This window comes from Hevea brasiliensis, chromosome 10 (genome assembly GCF_030052815.1).
Source record: "Hevea brasiliensis isolate MT/VB/25A 57/8 chromosome 10, ASM3005281v1, whole genome shotgun sequence".
Taxonomy (NCBI): Eukaryota; Viridiplantae; Streptophyta; class Magnoliopsida; order Malpighiales; family Euphorbiaceae; genus Hevea; species Hevea brasiliensis.
This window is the reverse complement of record NC_079502.1, coordinates 12,904,490-12,924,041: the sequence shown is the minus strand read 5'-3', so window position 1 is coordinate 12,924,041 and position 19,552 is coordinate 12,904,490.

Genomic DNA, 19,552 nt, shown 5'->3' with positions numbered 1-19,552 from the left:
TAAACGGGTAAACTGGCACTAGGTACCAAGTACCTCGGATCGTCACACTATCAGTCACATTGTATCTCCCGGTGTGCAACAAAATAGCTAATAAGCTGTAATAATTATGAGGCATGAATAGCTAAAGGCTATTATATCACAGAATGGCACGTAAGGCCATAAAACACAGAATGGCATGAAGCCATATGTAGTACTGCTAACAGAACCATATTGGCATGCCAACCTATCCAAACCAATCATTCTAGAGGGCATTTTACACAGTTAATAATTTAATTATTTATTTTTATAATGTAGAGGTCACTATTCACTTGACTATTTCTACTCAAAGGTTGACTTTTTAATTTATAATAGATTTGTTGAACCTAAGTTCACCAAGATACCACATTTTGGTTCACAAAAGTGTTGGCATTGGTTGCTAATCAATACTTAAAACCAATAGGAAATAAATAAAAAATTTTAGTCTTGGGTACTAGAGTTCACTGTTCTATTAGGAAACTCTACAATGAGAATTTTGCCAAATGTTCTCAATTAAAGTTGTTCCTCTATGTGTCTTCTTTAATTCCCTTTTTGAATCGCTCTATTTGGAGTTTTCTTGCTCAAGTTATGCTAATTTCTTTAGGACTGGCTGGATTGGCATCTACCCAGAATTTCTGGGCTGAAATGGTTCTGGCAGTTTTGATACCTTGGATTTGATTAGCAATTCAGATGCGTTATGGTCGGAATTTAGTTTGGTGTTCTTCATAAAAGTTGTTCTAAATTGTCTAAGCTTTTCATTGATATAAATTGTCGGTCAATTGGACTTTTCTACATTGAGTTATGACCATTTGAACAAACACTATTCATTTGGTCATTCTGCCTAGGCAGAATGAATGATACCCAGATTTGGTTAATTTTTAGGTCAGTCTATTGTGGTTTTCTAGGCAGGGTTCCTTCATCAAAGTTGTGCCATTATGTATCTAATTTCATGTCCAATTGGCTCTGCACCAATTAAACCTACACAACTCCATTTATAGCTACCCAAATCTGTTGGACTCACACCCAGTCCTGCAGGTCACACTAGGCAACATACTTTACTTCAATTCCCATGGCACAAATTACTTCATTTCCTAATCACACATAGCCAAATGGTTAGTAATTGACCATTAGAACTTCTTTTCATCAATACATGAGCAAAATCTCAAATTTGTGCCCAAACCCTAACTCTACCATTTCAATTTTTCAAACACATACAATCAATGGATCAATTCATACTCCCAATGATGCATATACAAAGTTTAAAGGTTTAATTGAAACTAACCTTTGTTGGAGAGTTTCTCTAGCTTACAAAACTTCTTGATTTTTCTTTCTTTTTGCTGCCTCAATCTTGCTCTAGTTGGAAGGAGGAGTTTTAGTGAAAGGAGCAAGTGATTTTAGGGGGGTGTTTATAAAGAAAATTTAGAAAGAAGGAAAGTCATCAATGGAGATAAGAAAGAGAGAGTAATTCGGCTGAAGAAGGAAGAGAGAAGATAACATATTTTTCTTTTTATTTTTACCCCATTTAACTCTTTTTAAATTGATTTCATAATGCTTGTTAAAATTTGATTGGTGGAGCACTTTTAATGACATCATTCTTATGCAATAAATCCATTTATTTCTTTTTTTTTTGTTTTTTTTCTACTCATTTTTAATTAAATATTTAATAATATTTATTCACATTTTATGTCATATAATTTATTTACTTAATTGGACAAGTTGGTCAAAAATCATCTCTGAAGACGAAATGACCAAAATGCCCTCCGTTTGGCTTAACGAACTAAAATTGTGTGTACCGATCGATTTAATTTTCCTTGTGTTTTCTTAACAATTTATTGTCATTGAAACCTCAATAATCCTTCCTTGAAATCCCAAAAATTATTTCACAGGGTTTCCCCCCGGTCTAGGGTTGCTAACGGCCTTCACTGTCACTTTCCGTTAGGGTCACTCATCGCTGGGGCTATGGCTCATTTAACCTTAGTGCATTTCATTTCCAAAAATTTTTCTTAATTTATTTTTGTCATTATTTGGTTTTTTTATAACTCCTCACTCTAGTCTAATTATAATTCCAGATATTCTAGCTGCCCGGACCGATATTGGTCACCGAAACAGTAGAACGTATGGACTAGCTAAAGTGAGGATGTTACAGCTCTTTCCCTCTAATAAAAATTTTGTCCTCAAAATTTACCTGATGCAAACAGTTGAAGGAACTACTACCTCATCATCTTTTCACTTTCCCAAGTTGCCTCCTCGGTATTGTGGTGCCTCTAAAGCACTTTCACCAGTGGAATTTGTTTATTTCTCATTTCTTTCACTTCTCGAGCTAGGATCCGTATGGGTTCTTCTGCATATGTCAAGTCCGGTTGAATTTCAATCTCTTCCATGGAGATGACATGTGAAGGGTCTGAGTGGTATCTTCTTAGCAGAGACGCATGAAACACATTGTGGATCTTATCCAGCTCTAGCAGTAAGCCTAGCCGATAGGCCACTGGTCCCACATGTTTAATGACTTCATATGGGCCAATGAACCTAGGGCTTAACTTACCCTTTCTTCCAAACCTCGGTACCTTCTTCTATGGTGAGACTTTGAGAAACACTTCATCACTAACTGCATACTCTATCTCTTTTCTCTTTAAGTCGGCATAAGATTTCTGTCTATCTGAAGCAACCTTTAAATTAGCTTTGATTAACTTTACTTTCTCTTCAGTTTATTTCACCAGGTCTGGTCCTACCAGCTTATCTTCGCCCAATTCAGTCCAACACACTGGGGTTCTACACTTCCTCCCATACAATGCTTCATATGAGGCCATTTGGATGCTAGCTTGGTAGCTATTGTTATATGCAAATTCTATCAGTAGGAGGTATCTATCCCAACTCCCCTTAAACTTAATGACACAACTCCTCAGCATATCCTCAAGGACCTAGATTACTTATTCCGACTGTCCATCCATCTGAGGATGAAAAGTAGTGCTAAAGTGGAGTTGTGTGCCTAAGGCTTCTTGCAACTTCTTGTAACATCCTCCCGGTAGCAATTCCGCACAGTCTACTGTTCCGGTGACCGGTGTCGGTCCGGACAGTTAGAACGTCCAGAAAAATATTTAAACTAGAGCGAGGAACCATAATTAACTCAAATATTAATAAGAAAAATTTAGAAAAAAATTTAGAAATAAAATGCAACTAAGTCAAATGAGCCGGTGCCCAAGCGATGGGTAACCAGAGATAAGTTGCGGTTCTCGCAACGAGGAGCCCTAGACCCGGGAAAAAAATTCATAAAATAATTTTTGGGACTCCAGAGAAGGGTTATTGAGGTTCCTATGGCATTAGAATGGCAAGAAAATAATTAGAAAAATTTTTCAATCGGTACAGACAATTTTGACCCGTTAAGCCAAACGGAGGGCATTTTGGTCATTTCGCCTTCAAAGGTGATTTTTGGCCGACTTGTCCAGTTAAGTAAATAATTATTATGATCTAAAATGTGAATAAATATTACTAAAAATTGAATTGAAAATGAGTAGAAAAGAAAAGAAAAAAAATGAATTAAATGGGAATTTATGACATCACATGATGTCATTAGTGTACCTTCACCCAATTATATGGTGACACATGGCTATAACCCATTTAAAATCAATAAAATGGGCAGAAAATGAGAGAAAAATGCAACTTTCTTCTTCTTCCCAATTTCCATACGTGAACCTTTCTTCCTCCATTAAAATTCATTTCATTTTCTCTCTTCCAAACCTTGAATTCTCACCACTAAACCTTAAATTCTCTTCATTAAAACTTGTCCACTCATCTTGGGAAGGTGTTTGGCAGCCTAGAAAGTGAAGGAAAGGGAAGTTTAAGCTTGGAAAATTTTGCCCTACAAGAGGTTAGTGCTTACTTATGCTAATATTCCTTTACTTCCATGTTAAAGACTTGAATTTAGTATGAAATTGTAAGTTAAATGGACTAAAACTCATGTGTATGTGTACCATAAATTTTGGCAGCCCTAAGGAAGGAACAATGATGGAGTATTTTTGATGGTTGTAATGGACTTAAAATGAATTAGAGATTATGTTTAAGGTGCATATACACATATGTGATGAATGAAAGTGTGTATCTAAGGTGTATGTGTGAATCATAATGGGAAACTAGGGTTTGGGAGTGAAAATGTGGACTTGGCTTATGAAATTGTTAAAGGACATTTTAATGGTCAATTAGTGACCATTTGAGGAGATTTGACCATAATATGGATTGAAAAATAGCATGGTAAAAGGGAATGACTATCTCGCTTAGGGACACAAAGAATGGTGAGATTTTCCAATTACACAGCCATAACTTTGGCTGTGTTAGTCCAATTGATGTTTGGCCAATTGGAAATGAAACTAGGCTAATAATGGCACATTTTTGCTGAAGAAACCATGCCCAAAAGACCAAAGCAAGAGGACCAAAACTTGGCCCCAATCCGGACACCCTGCAACAACCCCTGCAGAATTGACCAAATGAACAGTAAGTTCATTTGGCCATAACTCACTGTAGATTTGGATTGACCTGAAATTTTTACAGCAACAAGTTAAGACATAGACAAACAACTTTCATGAAGAAACCTACCCCAAATTATGACCAGAACCTAATCAAATCATTGAGCAAAGTGAAGTTTCAGTCTTGAGATTTCAAGAATTTTCATTTGAGCAGCAATGTTTGGAGGACTATAACTCTCTCTAGAAAACTCGGATTTAGGCGATTCTTGAACCGATGGAAACCTAAGGCATAGTAGAACATTTCATGTGAAGAAAGTTAGACCAAATTAGGAACTTAACTTGATCAAATTACTGACCAAAGTTGGATCAAAATCTGCCAGAACCCATGATAGCAGCATGAATAGTGCACGTGAACAGTAAACTTATTTTGGCCATAACTTGAGCTACAAAACTCCAAATGGAGTGATTCAAAAAAAGAAATTCAACTAGACAAAATAAGGAACATTTTCTATGAAGGAAGTTTTATCAAATTCCAACAGTAAATCGACCAATGAAACAGTTCAACTTCGGAGCACCAAAACCGAAAATTGGCAATTTTGCCAAAATGACCTAAGCTTTGAGAAAGTGACCAAAACCAACAAGTTTTGAATGAAAAATGTAGTATGTTTGAAGTGCCAAAGTCAATGTATATATTTTCTATGCAAAAGTCAACATTTTAGTTGACTAATAAAGTGAATAGTGACATGAAAACTTGAAATAAGCTTGGAAATGGATTTGGTAATTGATTCCAACAAGTTTTAAATGCAAAATGTGGTACATCGGGAGTGTTAAAACCAATGTACCTATTGTCTATGCAAAAGTCAACATTTTTGTTGACCAATGAGGCGAATAGTGACACCAAAACTTGAAATTCAAAATTTGAAATTAGAAATGCGTCTATGGGACTTTAAATTGCAATTGGCAATTAATACTAGTAAATGTAAAACTCAAAATGTGGGATCTTGGTGTAATTAGAATTAATATATCCATTAAGTATAAAAAGGTCAACATTTTGGTTGACTAGTATGGTGAATAGTAATCAAAATGATTAATGAATTAAGATGAAGACCTAGAACCAATTCTAAGCTTAAATGCTTAGAATTGTATGACAAATATGGACTATGCATCCTAGTCAAAATTGTTAAAAAGAAATTTAGGCCATAAATTTGAAATCCATGAAATATTCATGGATTACGTGAAACATGAAAAATAAGTCACCTAATTGATGTGAATAGATAGTTAGGGCATATATGCCCATCACAAATGGAATTCATAAAATATTAGTAACTCAACTTGAAGTATAAAATTTGTAATTACATAAGTAGACTCTTGAATGTATAAATGAGAAAGGAAAAATATTTTGAATACAATGGTACATGTGAACCATTGTTTAGAATTGGGATCAATATGAATAACATAATGAATGGATAAATAAACCATATTAATGTATGAATGAGACATTAGTTCTCATTATTGTAAAGAGGAGAAGTATTTTGAGTACAATGGTATAAAAGGATAATTGATGTGAATTGTGATCATATAAATGATCAAATGAATGTATGAATTATGATTGAAATTTATCATGAAATAATGAAGTCATAAAGCACAATATATTAATATTTTAAAGTATCAAATGCCCTAGTATACTTAACAAGATTGGTTTGGATAGTTTGGCATGCCAATAGGGTATTGTTTTAGCAGTACTGCGAAAGGCTTTATGCCTGTATTCATGGCTTTATGCCCGTATTCATGGCTTTTATGCCCGTATGCATGGCTTTTATGCCCGATTATGTGATATCATGGCTTTTTAGCCATACTGACTGCATACATGGTTGACGTTCTGCGTCCCATGGTATGACGGCCCGAGGCACCGCGGTGTCCAGTGCCAACGACCCGTTATCCAGTCCAGTTGTCTAGTATAGGTTACTTGGGCAGTCAATTAAAGTATTATTCAATTCAGGCAGCTAAGTTAAGTTAAGTATAATGAAAATCCAGTACAATTAAATTAAGTATTGAATGAATAAGCAAAAGAGATTAGCAAAAGAAACATAACAAAAATATAAATTGCGAACCGCATGCACTTGAAATACAATACAGATAGAATAAATTATATACCTGCTAGTATTACTGAAAAGTTATAAACTAAGCACTTCCAAAGAGGAACAAACTAGTATATAAGATCGTTGATACTAGAAATACCATACCAAATTAAATTGATTCTTGAGTATCTGAATTATCATTTATTTCTTTCTTTACTTGTATATATTATTTAGTTATATTATTGCACCACTAAGCGAAATGCTTAGCGCGATGGAATTGCTTCCTTGCGCAGTCATCAAGGTAAAACCAGTGACTATCGATCGAGATTTTTGGAGTCCAGATCTGCAAGTGTCGAGAAGAGTTCAAGATTGTCACCTCCTCAGCAATGCATGTAGATAGGGCTCATTTTATACATGTTATGTATATTGTTCATTCCTAGCACATTGTAAATTATTTGTATATCTTGTAAAAAATAAACTCATGTAATTAACCTATGAATTATGGATGCTATTCAAAGTAAGTATTTTAGTATGTGAATTGAATTTGAGTTATAATGAGATTATACTTGTGAATATTGAGATATTGAAAATCTAATGAGATTTCTGAGAAATATGGATACTGCATTGAGATACATTATGTTTGAAAATTTTTGAGACTATTAAGTTTGAGAAATTGAGTATATATTGAAATTGTCTTTGGCAGGTTCAGAAGAACTGTTATTTCAAATTACAGCCGACACTTTGTCGGATTATCGTTAAAATTTTTGAAATTTCCAACTTAGTTAGATTTTGATAAAAGTAAAAATAGCCTAAATCTTCAATAAAGTTTTTGAATAAATAAATCAAGGACTGTAATGAAATCAGATAAAATAGAGTGCTCCGGCACACTGAGTGGCATAACTTGCTCGGCTACACTGTAGTCGGGTAAGGGGTGTCACATTTAGTGGTATCAGAGCGCGGTTTAGGCGTTTCTGGACCTAGATAGACTGCATATCATGCATTGCATTCATAAGAGTCGAGGTGACACTATTGCAAATCTGTATTTCCTGTTTATTTTAGGTTAAGGTATGGAATAAGAGAGTGAAGAGACAATGAGATAGCGAATGGAGATGAGAAGGAGACTATATTTAAGATGAAAAAGGATGAGTACATAACTGTTTGAGGATAGGATTGAGACTAAGGAGAAAGTGAAGTAGGATAACACGGAAAGGTGAAGAAATAAAGAGGTATTAGCTCCTTGGCTATTTACATTGGGTAAATTTCGAGGACGAAATTTAAATAAGAGGGGAAGAGTTGTAACATCCTCCCGGTAGCAATTCCGCACAGTCTACTGTTCCGGTGACCGGTGTCGGTCCAGACAGCTAGAACATCCGGAAAAATATTTAAACTAGAGTGAGAAACCATAATTAACTCAAATATTAATAAGAAAAATTTAGAAAAAAATTTAGAAATAAAATGCAACTAAGTCAAATGAGCCGGTGCCCAAGCGATGGGTAACCAGAGGTAAGTTGCGGTTCTCGCAACGAGGAGCCCTAGACCCGAGAAAAAAATTCATAAAATAATTTTTGGGACTCCAGAGAAGGGTTATTGAGGTTCCTATAGCATTAGAATGCCAAGAAAATAATTAGAAAAATTTTTCAATTGGTACAGACAATTTTGACCCGTTAAGCCAAACGGAGGGCATTTTGGTCATTTCGCCTTCAGAGGTGATTTTTGGCCGACTTGTCTAGTTAAGTAAATAATTATTATGATCTAAAATGTGAATAAATATTACTAAAAATTGAATTGAAAATGAGTAGAAAAGAAAAGAAAAAAAAATGAATTAAATGGGAATTTATGACATCACATGATGTCATTAGTGTACCTTCACCCAATTATATGGTGACACATGGCTATAACCCATTTAAAATCAATAAAATGGGCAGAAAATGAGAGAAAAATGCAGCTTTCTTCTTCTTCCCAATTTCCATACGTGAACCTTTCTTCCTCCATTAAAATTCATTTCATTTTCTCTCTTCCAAACCTTGAATTCTCACCACTAAACCTTAAATTCTTTTCATTAAAACTTGTCCACTCATCTTGGGAAGGTGTTTGGCAGCCTAGAAAGTGAAGGAAAGGGAAGTTTAAGCTTGGAAAATTTTTCCATACAAGAGATTAGTGCTTACTTATGCTAATATTCCTTTACTTCCATGTTAAAGACTTGAATTTAGTATGAAATTGTAAGTTAAATGGACTAAAACTCATGTGTATGTGTACCATAAATTTTGGCAGCCCTAAGGAAGGAACAATGATGGAGTATTTTTGATGGTTGTAATGGACTTAAAATGAATTAGATATTATGTTTAAGGTGCATATACACATATGTGATGAATGAAAGTGTGTATCTAAGGTGTATGTGTGAATCATAATGGGAAACTAGGGTTTGGGAGTGAAAATGTGGACTTGGCTTATGAAATTGTTAAAGGACATTTTAATGGTCAATTAGTGACCATTTGAGGAGATTTGACCATAATATGGATTGAAAAATAGCATGGTAAAAGGGAATGACTATGCTGCTAGGGACACAAAGAATGGTGAGATTTCAGTCCAATTACACAGCCATAACTTTGGCTGTGTTAGTCCAATTGATGTTTGGCCAATTGTACATGAAACTAGGCTTATAATGGCACATTTTTGCTGAAGAAACCATGCCCAAAAGACCAAAGAAAGAGGACCAAAACTTGGCCCCAATCCGGACACCACCTGCAGCTGCAGAATTGACCAAATGAGCGAGAATCGTTCATTTGGCCATAACTCACTGTAGATTTGGATTGACCTGAAATTTTTACAGCAACAAGTTAAGATATAGACAAACAACTTTCATGAAGAAACCTACCCCAAATTATGACCAGAACCTAATCAAATCATTGAGCAAAGTGAAGTTTCAGATCTTGAGATTTCAAGAATTTTCATTTGAGCAGCAATGTTTGGAGGACTATAACTCTCTCTAGAAAACTCGGATTTAGGCAATTCTTGAACCGATGGAAACCTAAGGCATAGTAGAACATTTTATATGAAGAAAGTTAGACCAAATTAGGAACTTAACTTGATCAAATTACTGACCAAAGTTGGATCAAAATCTGCCAGAACCCATGATAGCGGCATGAGCGATTGCGTGAACAGTAAACTTATTTTGGCCATAACTTGAGCTAAAAAACTCCAAATGGAGTGATTCAAAAAAAGAAATTCAACTAGACAAAATAAGGAACATTTTCTATGAAGGAAGTTTTGTCAAATTCCAACAGTAAATCGACCAATGAAACAGTGCAACTTCGGAGCACCAAAACCGAAAATTGGCAATTTTGCCAAAATGACCTAAGCTTTGAGAAAGTGACCAAAACCAACAAGTTTTGAATGAAAAATGTAGTATGTTTGAAGTGCCAAAGTCAATGTATATATTTTCTATGCAAAAGTCAACATTTTAGTTGACTAATAAAGTGAATAGTGACATGAAAACTTGAAATAAGCTTGGAAATGGATTTGGTAATTGATTCCAACAAGTTTTAAATGCAAAATGTGGTACATCGGGAGTGTTAAAACCAATGTACCTATTGTCTATGCAAAAGTCAACATTTTTGTTGACCAATGAGGCGAATAGTGACACCAAAACTTGAAATTCAAAAATTGAAATTAGAAATGCGTCTATGGGACTTTAAATTGCAATTGGCAATTAATACTAGTAAATATAAAACTCAAAATGTGGGATCTTGGTGTAATTAGAATTAATATATCCATTAAGTATAAAAAGGTCAACATTTTGGTTGACTAGTATGGTGAATAGTAATCAAAATGATTAATGAATTAAGATGAAGACCTAGAACCAATTCTAAGCTTAAATGCTTAGAATTGTATGACAAATATGGACTATGCATCCTAGTCAAAATTGTTAAAAAGAAATTTAGGCCATAAATTTGAAATCCATGAAATATTCATGGATTACGTGAAACATGAAAAATAAGTCACCTAATTGATGTGAATAGATAGTTAGGGCATATATGCCCATCACAAATGGAATTCATAAAATATTAGTAACTCAACTTGAAGTATAAAATTTGTAATTACATAAGTAGACTCTTGAATGTATAAATGAGAAAGGAAAAATATTTTGAATACAATGGTACATGTGAACCATTGTTTAGAATTGGGATCAATATGAATAACATAATGAATGGATAAATAAACCATATTAATGTATGAATGAGACATTAGTTCTCATTATTGTAAAGAGGAGAAGTATTTTGATTACAATGGTATAAAAGGATAATTGATGTGAATTGTGATCATATAAATGATCAAATGAATGTATGAATTATGATTGAAATTTATCATGAAATAATGAAGTCATAAAGCACAATATATTAATATTTTAAAGTATCAAATGCCCTAGTCTACCTAACAAGATTGGTTTGGATAGTTTGGCATGCCAATAGGGTATTGTTTTAGCGATCGCGAAAGGCTTTATGCCTGTATTCATGGCTTTATGCCCGTATTCATGGCTTTTATGCCCGTATGCATGGCTTTTATGCCCGATTATGTGATATCATGGCTTTTTAGCCATATTGACTGCATACATGGTTGACGTTCTGCGTCCCATGGTATGACGGCCCGAGGCACCGCGGTGTCAGCCAATGACCCGTTATCGATCCGATCGTCTAGTATAGGTTACTTGGGCGATCAATTAAAGTATTATTCAATTCAGCAGCTAAGTTAAGTTAAGTATAATGAAAATCGATACAATTAAATTAAGTATTGAATGAATAAGCAAAAGAGATTAGCAAAAGAAACATAACAAAAATATAAATTGCGAATCAAATGCAGACTTGAAATACAATACAGATAGAATAAATTATATACTGCTAGTATTCTTGAAAAGTTATAAACTAATCACTACCAAAGAGGAAAAAAAAAGTAAATAAGATCGTTGATAATAGAAAAACCATACCAAATTAAATTTATTATTTAGTATCTGAATTATCATATAATTCTATCTTTACTTGTATATATTATTTAGTTATATTATTGCACCACTAAGCGAGAAATGCTTAGCGCGATGGAATTGCTTCCTCGCGCAGTCTTGAAGGTAAAACCAGATGGTATCATGAGATTTTTGGAGCTCAGATCTGCAGAAGTGTCAGAAGAGTTCAAGATTGTCACCTCCTCAGCAATGCATGTAGATAGGGCTCATTTTATACATGTTATGTATATTGTTCATTCCTAGCACATTGTAAATTATTTGTATATCTTGTACAAAATAAACTCATGTAATTAACCTATGAATTATGGAAGCTATTCAAAGTAAGTATTTTAGTATGTGAATTGAATTTGAGTTATAATGAGATTATACTTGTGAATATTGAGATATTGAAAATCTAATGAGATTTCTGAGAAATATGGATACTGCATTGAGATACATTATGTTTGAAAATTTTTGAGACTATTAAGTTTGAGAAATTGAGTATATATTGAAATTGTCTTTAGCAGGTTCAGAAGAACTGTTAGTTCAAATTACAGCCGACACTTTGTCGGATTATCGTTAAAATTTTTGAAATTTCCAACTTAGTTAGATTTTGATAAAAGTAAAAATAGCCTAAATCTTCAATAAAGTTTTTGAATAAATAAATCAAGGACTGTAATGAAATCAGATAAAATAGAGTGCTCCGCACACTGAGTGGCATAACTTGCTCGGCTACACTGTAGTCGGGTAAGGGGTGTCACACTTCTTCCAAAATCTCGATGTAAACCTTGGGTCTCGATCAGATATAATGAAAAGTGGAATTCCATGTAGTCTAACTATCTCACTGATATACAATTCTGCTAGCTTCTCCACTGAGTAGTCAGTCCTAACTGGTAGAAAATGTGCTGACTTCATCAATCTATCCACTATCACCCACACTACATCATGCTTTTTCTGGGTGAAAGGTAGACCATTGACAAAATTCATAGTGACCCAGTCCCATTTCCATTAAGGTATGCTTATAGGCTGTAGCAATCCTGATGGAACTTGATGTTTTATTTTAACTTGCTGACATGTCAAGCACTTAGTAACATAGTCAGCTATATCCTTCTTCATACCAGGCCACCAATGATGAGGCTTCAGATCATTATACATTTTTGTGCTTCCCCGATGCATAGCATAAACACTGGTGTATGCTTATTTCAGAATACTAGTCTTCAATTCCCCATCATCTGGTACACACACTCTTCCTTTGTAATATAGACACCCATCAGTTTTCACCTCATAATCAGTTTCTTTCTCCTCTGAGATTTTACCCATAATAGCCATTAATTTTTCATCTGCCTTCTGCCCATCTTATATCTGCTGTAGTAGGTTTGGCCTCACTTGTAACTCAGCTAAAATAGCTCCATCTTGAGCTAATGACAGACGGGCATTTAGTGATCTTAAAGCTATGATGGACTTTCTACTCAAGGCATCAGCAAGTACATTTGCCTTCCCAGAATGGTAGTCTATCACACAATCATAGTCCTTTAGGAACTCAATCCATCTCCTCTGTCTAAGGTTGAGCTCCTTTTGGTTTGGCAAGTATTTTAGACTTTTGTGGTCTGTATAGTTGTAGCACTTTTCACCATACAAATAATGCCTCCATATCTTTAGTGCGAAGATAATTACTGCTAGCTCCAGATCATGAGTAGGGTAGTTCTGTTCATGTGGCCTTAACTGCCTGGAAGCATAGGCGACCACTTTCCCCTCTTGTATCAGAACACACCCTAACCCATTATGTGAGGCATCACTGTAGATCACGAAGTCCTTTCCCAACACTGATTGTGTTAACACTGGTGCCTCTGTCAATATAGCCTTCAGCCTCTCAAAACTGGCTTGACACTTGTCATTCCAGCCAAATTTCACATTCTTGTGTAACAACTTAGTCATTGGAGCAGCTATGAGAGAGAACCCCTTCACAAATCTTCTGTAATACCCAGCTAGCCCCAAGAAACTTCTAACCTCAGTTGTATTTCTGGGAGGCTTCCATTCCATCACTGCTTTTATCTTCTTGGGATCCATTCTAATCCCCTCAGCTAATACTATATGTTTAAGGAAGGAGATCTCACTCATCCAGAAGTCACACTTGGATAGCTTAGCATACAGCTTCTTTTCTCGCAGGGTTTGCAGAACAATCCTCAAATGTTCATCGTGTTCTTCCCTAGTCTTGGAATACATCAAGATGTCATCAATGAAGACCACCACAAACCGATCTAGATATGGATGGAAGATACGGTTCATAAGGTCCATGAATGCTGCTAGTGCATTTGTTAGCCCAAACGGCATCACTAAGAATTCATAGTGCCCATACTGGGTTCTGAATGCAGTTTTAGGCACATCTACATCCTTTACCGTTAGCTGATGATACCCTGATCTGAGATCAATTTTTGAAAATACACTAACTCCCTTCAACTGATCAAACAGATCGTCAATTCTGGGCAATGGATATTTATTCTTCACAGTTACTTTTTCAACATCCGGTAATCAATGCACAATCTTAAGGTCCCATCCTTCTTCTTCACAAATAGCACCGGAACTTGCCATGGTGACACACTGGGGCATATGAATCCCTTATCCAGTAACTCCTACAACTGGATTTTCAACTCCTTCAATTCAGTGGGTGCCATTCTATAAGGAGCAATAGAAATTGGTGTTGTACCCGGTATTACCTCAATAGCTTATTCGACTTTCTTTTTGGGTGGCAAACCAGGCAATTCTTCTGGGAACACATGGAAAGTCTCTTACTGTAGTTACATCACACAGGTCTGGCTTAGCCTGCTTAGTATCAACCATGTGTGCTAGGTAGGCTTCATAACCTTTTCTCATCAATTTTTTTACAACTGTGGCTGAAATGACATTGGATAGGAAATCTGTCCTTTCCCCCACGACTGTGATCTCAGTACCCTCAGGAGTTTTCAATGAAATCCTCTTCAATCTACAGTCCAGTTTGCCTCATGACGTGATAACCAGTCCATTCCCAAAATCACGTCAAACTCGTGGAAGGGCAATTCAATTAGGTCTGCCGAGAATTCATACCCCTGAATCCTCAACTGGCAACCTTTATACACCTTATTCACTATCACACTGTGGCTTAATGGATTAGAGACCAGAATGTTTTAGTCACTTTCCTCTACTGAGATTCCCCTCTCTACGGGTAGCTTGATGCAGATATATGAATGGGTAGATCCTGGATCCACCAATGCATGCACAGGCAAAGTGTAAAGGAAGAACGTACCACTAATGACATAAGCTCTGGCAGGTACTCTGGCCTCTGGCCTCTTGGCTGACTCAGATGCAGGCCTCTGTGATGAACTAGTTGCCTCAGATTTACAGGACTTTCTACCCCTTTGAGGTGCAGGGGCAGGCCTATCTGCTTGTGTTGGCACAGGTGTAGCAGTCCTCTTCAGACAATTTCTGATATGATGTTCTGTAGACCCGATCGTAAGCAAGCACCAGTCACTCGCCAACACTCCCCCTTATGACACTTCTGGCAGTATGGATAGGTAGAAGATGCTTGGGCTGGTCCCCTAAACACCATCCCTGGAGAGCTGCTCACAGATGGGGTGGACTGGCCTCTCCTAGGTGTGAACTATGGTCTGGGCCCCTTGGACTGACCCTGACCTTGTGGTTGACCCGAACTCTGAGCAGGAGGACCCTTAAATTTTTACTGGGAGCAGAGGATGAACTGGACTGACCTGGACTCCTCTTCTGCTGTCTTTCCCTTCTGTTTTGCTCATTTATTCTAACTCTTTCTACTTTCAATGCAGCATCGACTAATTTGGCGAAATTCGTAATCTCCAATATTGTTATCATGACCTTAATATTGTCATTTAGCCCTTCTTCACACCTTCTGCACCTCTTATCCTCTGTAGGAACTATCTCCCTCCCATACCGGCTCAGTCTTACAAATTCATGCTCATATTCTGCCACTGATAGTTGCCTCTACCTTAGACTGATAAATTCTCTTCTTCTCTCTTCTAGGTACACCTTATTGACATACTTCTTTCTAAACTCTATGACGAAAAAATCCCAGGTGATCTAATTTAACTGCACCTCACTGGATACTGTGTCCCACCACTGGTATGCATCATCTTGAAGTAGGGACATAGCACCCTCCAAGTTCTTCCCTGGGGCGCAGTGAAGCTGCTTCAGTACTCTTCCAATTTTATCAAGCCAATTTTCAGCTATCATGGGGTCATCCTCCTTCTACCTAAAGAAATCTACAGCCCCATGTTTTTGTAGCTTTTCTAGATGGGACTTCTTTGGTGGTGGCGAAGGTTGTGGCTGTGGTTGTGGTGGTGGAATTGCCCTCATCATTTGCCGGTAAAATTCAGTCATTTGTTGGAATAACGCAAACTGAGGTTGGGCGGGTGCCTCAGCTGCTGGTGGAGCAGGTTCTCCCCTGCTTCCTGATTCAGCCCTTGGTGGAGCATGACTCTTCACCTTTTCATCAACTGCTATTTAAGAAGTAGGATCCATATCCTAATCAAAATAAAAAAACAAATAGATCTGCATCAGTGTCACCTCAACACTTACAAATGTAATGCAATGGTATGCACTCTATGTAGGGCCAGAAAAGCCTAAATTGATGCTCTAATACCATTAAATATGACACCCCTTACCCGTTTACAGTGTAGCCGAGCAAGATATGCCACACAGTGTGCCGGAACACTAGATCTTAACTCATTGATATTTATCATTTCAAAATTTATTTATTTATGGGTCACTAATTGAAACTTATGAAATTGATATTATTTACATCATTGATTGAAATTTTAAATTTAATGGAGGTTCCAAAGATTTTTCAGAAAATTCGGCAGAGTGCTGATGGTTGTCAAATCCACTAGAAATTTAATTAACTGAAATTACCAGTTATGAAATATTTTCTGCAATAAGTGGTAAGTCCAGGTCGAACCCTAGAGACTGAATTATTAAATTTCGTGCACTTGTGTAATGGAAAAAGAAACAAAGGTTGGGGGGGGGGGGATGTAATTCGCAATCCAAAGAAGAAATCAAAAATAAAAATTTAAGATCTAAAATTAAATAAGAAACTCTCAAATTAAACAAACTTCAGTCCAAGGTAATTCGCATTCCAATGCATTGATTCGATCATAGATAAAAGAAATATAATTATATCTTATTGAATACATAACGTAGATTTGCCAAACAGCGAGGTAAACCCCTGACTTCCCTATACTCATCAATTCGAGCCCAGCACTCTTGTTGACTGTAATTATTAACTGAATTGGTATTAAGTAATCCTCATCAAACTAATAACTACTTTAAGAATAGGAAGTAGTTAAGCCGAATAACAATTTATGAAGCATAAATCATTTAATTCACCCTATTATTTCCTTAGGTTATTATCGAAAACTGGGATCATAATTAATAAAACCTAATTGCTACTCATGTTCAATCTTACACAACAATTACGAATTATGAAGATGAACTAGCAATTGATCACATCAAACAATTAACTAATAGGCCTTTTTAGTAAATCATTCAATAGATCAAAGACAATGAAATCTGAAAACAATAGATATTCAAAAAGACATAAATTAAATTAAGAACCTGATCTCACAAATCAAGCAAAAGAACTTGAATCCCTTGAACTGAATTATAAACTTAGCCACTTATGTTCATGGCTTACAGAAAAATAAAGAAAAATCTAAAAAGAGAATAGAGAATGAATGTCTTCTATGGAGAACGAAGGTCTGGATGGGATGCTCTTAGCTGCTGCCCAAAGACGTATTTATAATCAAAAACCTAATCCCAAAGATAGGAACCAAACTAGGAAAAGTTTTGAAATTCAAAAGACAGATTTTCAGCCTGCATTCACATCTCTGAAATCAAGGCCGATTTTCAGTGACTTCCTTTTCGAATCTACCTCTGCCCTCTTCAGGAAAGTTGTAGCCCTATTTCTTAGCAATACAACGGGTACTCATTTGCCCAAATCTGAGGTCTATAGCCTAAGTTATGGCCCAAAAACTAGGTCTGGTTCAGATAGATGGTCCAGCCCATAGTGACAATTTCATTTCCATTTTTGACAATTAAAATGGCCTCATCTCGCATCCAGCCCTTCATAAAAGTTATAGAGGTGCTCTTCAGGTTCAATTGGGCTTGGACTTGCTTGATTTGGACGTTTGAAAGTCCAGATACAAAATAAAAACTGAAACTAGTCGTTACACATCAAGTCTGGGCTTTTGCAATAGATCCATAGCTTATTTTGTCAAACTTGGAGACTGATTTGGGCTTTAGTCCCTCTTTATCATTTGAAGTGCTCTATCTTAGCTTTTCAATGGATTAAACAGAACTCAATTTGGAGACCCACAACTTTAGAAACACCTGAAAAATACAGTAAAGGTCAAATGCTGAAAATTTCTCCATTTAACACAATTATTCCAGAACTATATAAAAATATGCCTAAATGATAAACATACACTAACTGTGATGGGAGCAAAATTAATAAATTATGCACTTATCAAATTCCTCCACACTTATTCCATGCTTATCCTCAAGCATGACTTAAACTCTCAATCAACTCCGCTTAGAAGTTCCTTAACTTCACCCCATCACAACATTCTCTAACAAAAGATTAAAAGTTTGAAAAAAAGAGGCAAGTAAGGTAATAGCCATCACAACAAATTCCATCAACACCATTCCAATATATAAACAATTTTTCCAACATAAAATAAAAGACTTGAAATCAATTAAGCTCACACAATTAAAGTTTCATAAAATTTTAAGTCAATACACACCAAAACACAAGGCTAATTTATCAAGGCACAATAATTATAACTCTTTGCAAATCTTAAGGGAAATAGAAATTCCCTTTTTTTTTTTTTGAAATGGGTACTTCTCTCCTGTCACAGTTACTTTTTTTTTTTTTTTTTTTCAACCGTCACCTTCAGAAAAGTACCTTGCTCATATCCTAGCTTGCTTTTGACATGAGAATCGACATGGGTTTCATGAAAACCCCTAGTTAGTTTGCTTAACTAAAATAACGGAGCAATTTTCAAGTTCAACCTTTTATTTCCCCCAATTTATGCATCTACATTTTATAAAGTGCCCTGATACATTAAACAAAGTTCTGAAATATGCATGACATTAGTTTAAAGCTCACATAACTAATCATTTCACCATTAAATCAAGCTTAAATGATTTATGCAGGAAAAAATTGTCTATGGTATGGAGAAGAGGGAAAATCCATCATTAAAGTTACTATTACCTTGCCTAAAATCTCAAAAGTTCAACCTAAAATAGAAAAGTCATTTCAAGGACAAAGCACTTCTCTCCGAGAGTTAATATAGAATCATGAATCAAGCTTATGAGAACAAATTTTATTTTATTTTATTTATTTTTATTTTTATTTTTATTTTTTTTTATTGTTTTTGATTTTTAATTTTTTTTAAACAATTAAAAAGATTGCAGCAACAAATTTCTCCTCCCCCACACTTAAAACTTACATTGTCCCTAATGTAAAGCCCAAATGCAAAAGAAAAGAAAAGAAAATGCTAAAAAAAAATAAAATAAGGAAAAGAAAATAAATCTGATTGTGGCTAAGAAGCCACCCATGGGTTGCCTCCCAAGAAGCGCTTTTATTTATCGTCGATAGCTCGACATGACAAAGCTCCTTAATCCACTGAATTATCCTGAAACCCCTCATAAAATGGCTTGAGTTCATGACCGTTGACCTTGAACACATTGTTAGTTCCTAAACTTTGAATTTCAACTGCACCATAAGGAAACACATTAGTAACAACAAAGGGTCCAATCCAATGAGAACGCAACATACCAATCATCAGCTTCAATATGGAATTATACAATAAAACTTTTTACCCAATCACAAACTGCTTCCTTAGTTTATCATGGAATGCCTTTGTCTTTTCTTTATAAATCTTAGAATTCTCATAAGCCTTAAGGCGAATTTCCTCTAATTCATGCAATTGTGATTTTCTTTCTAA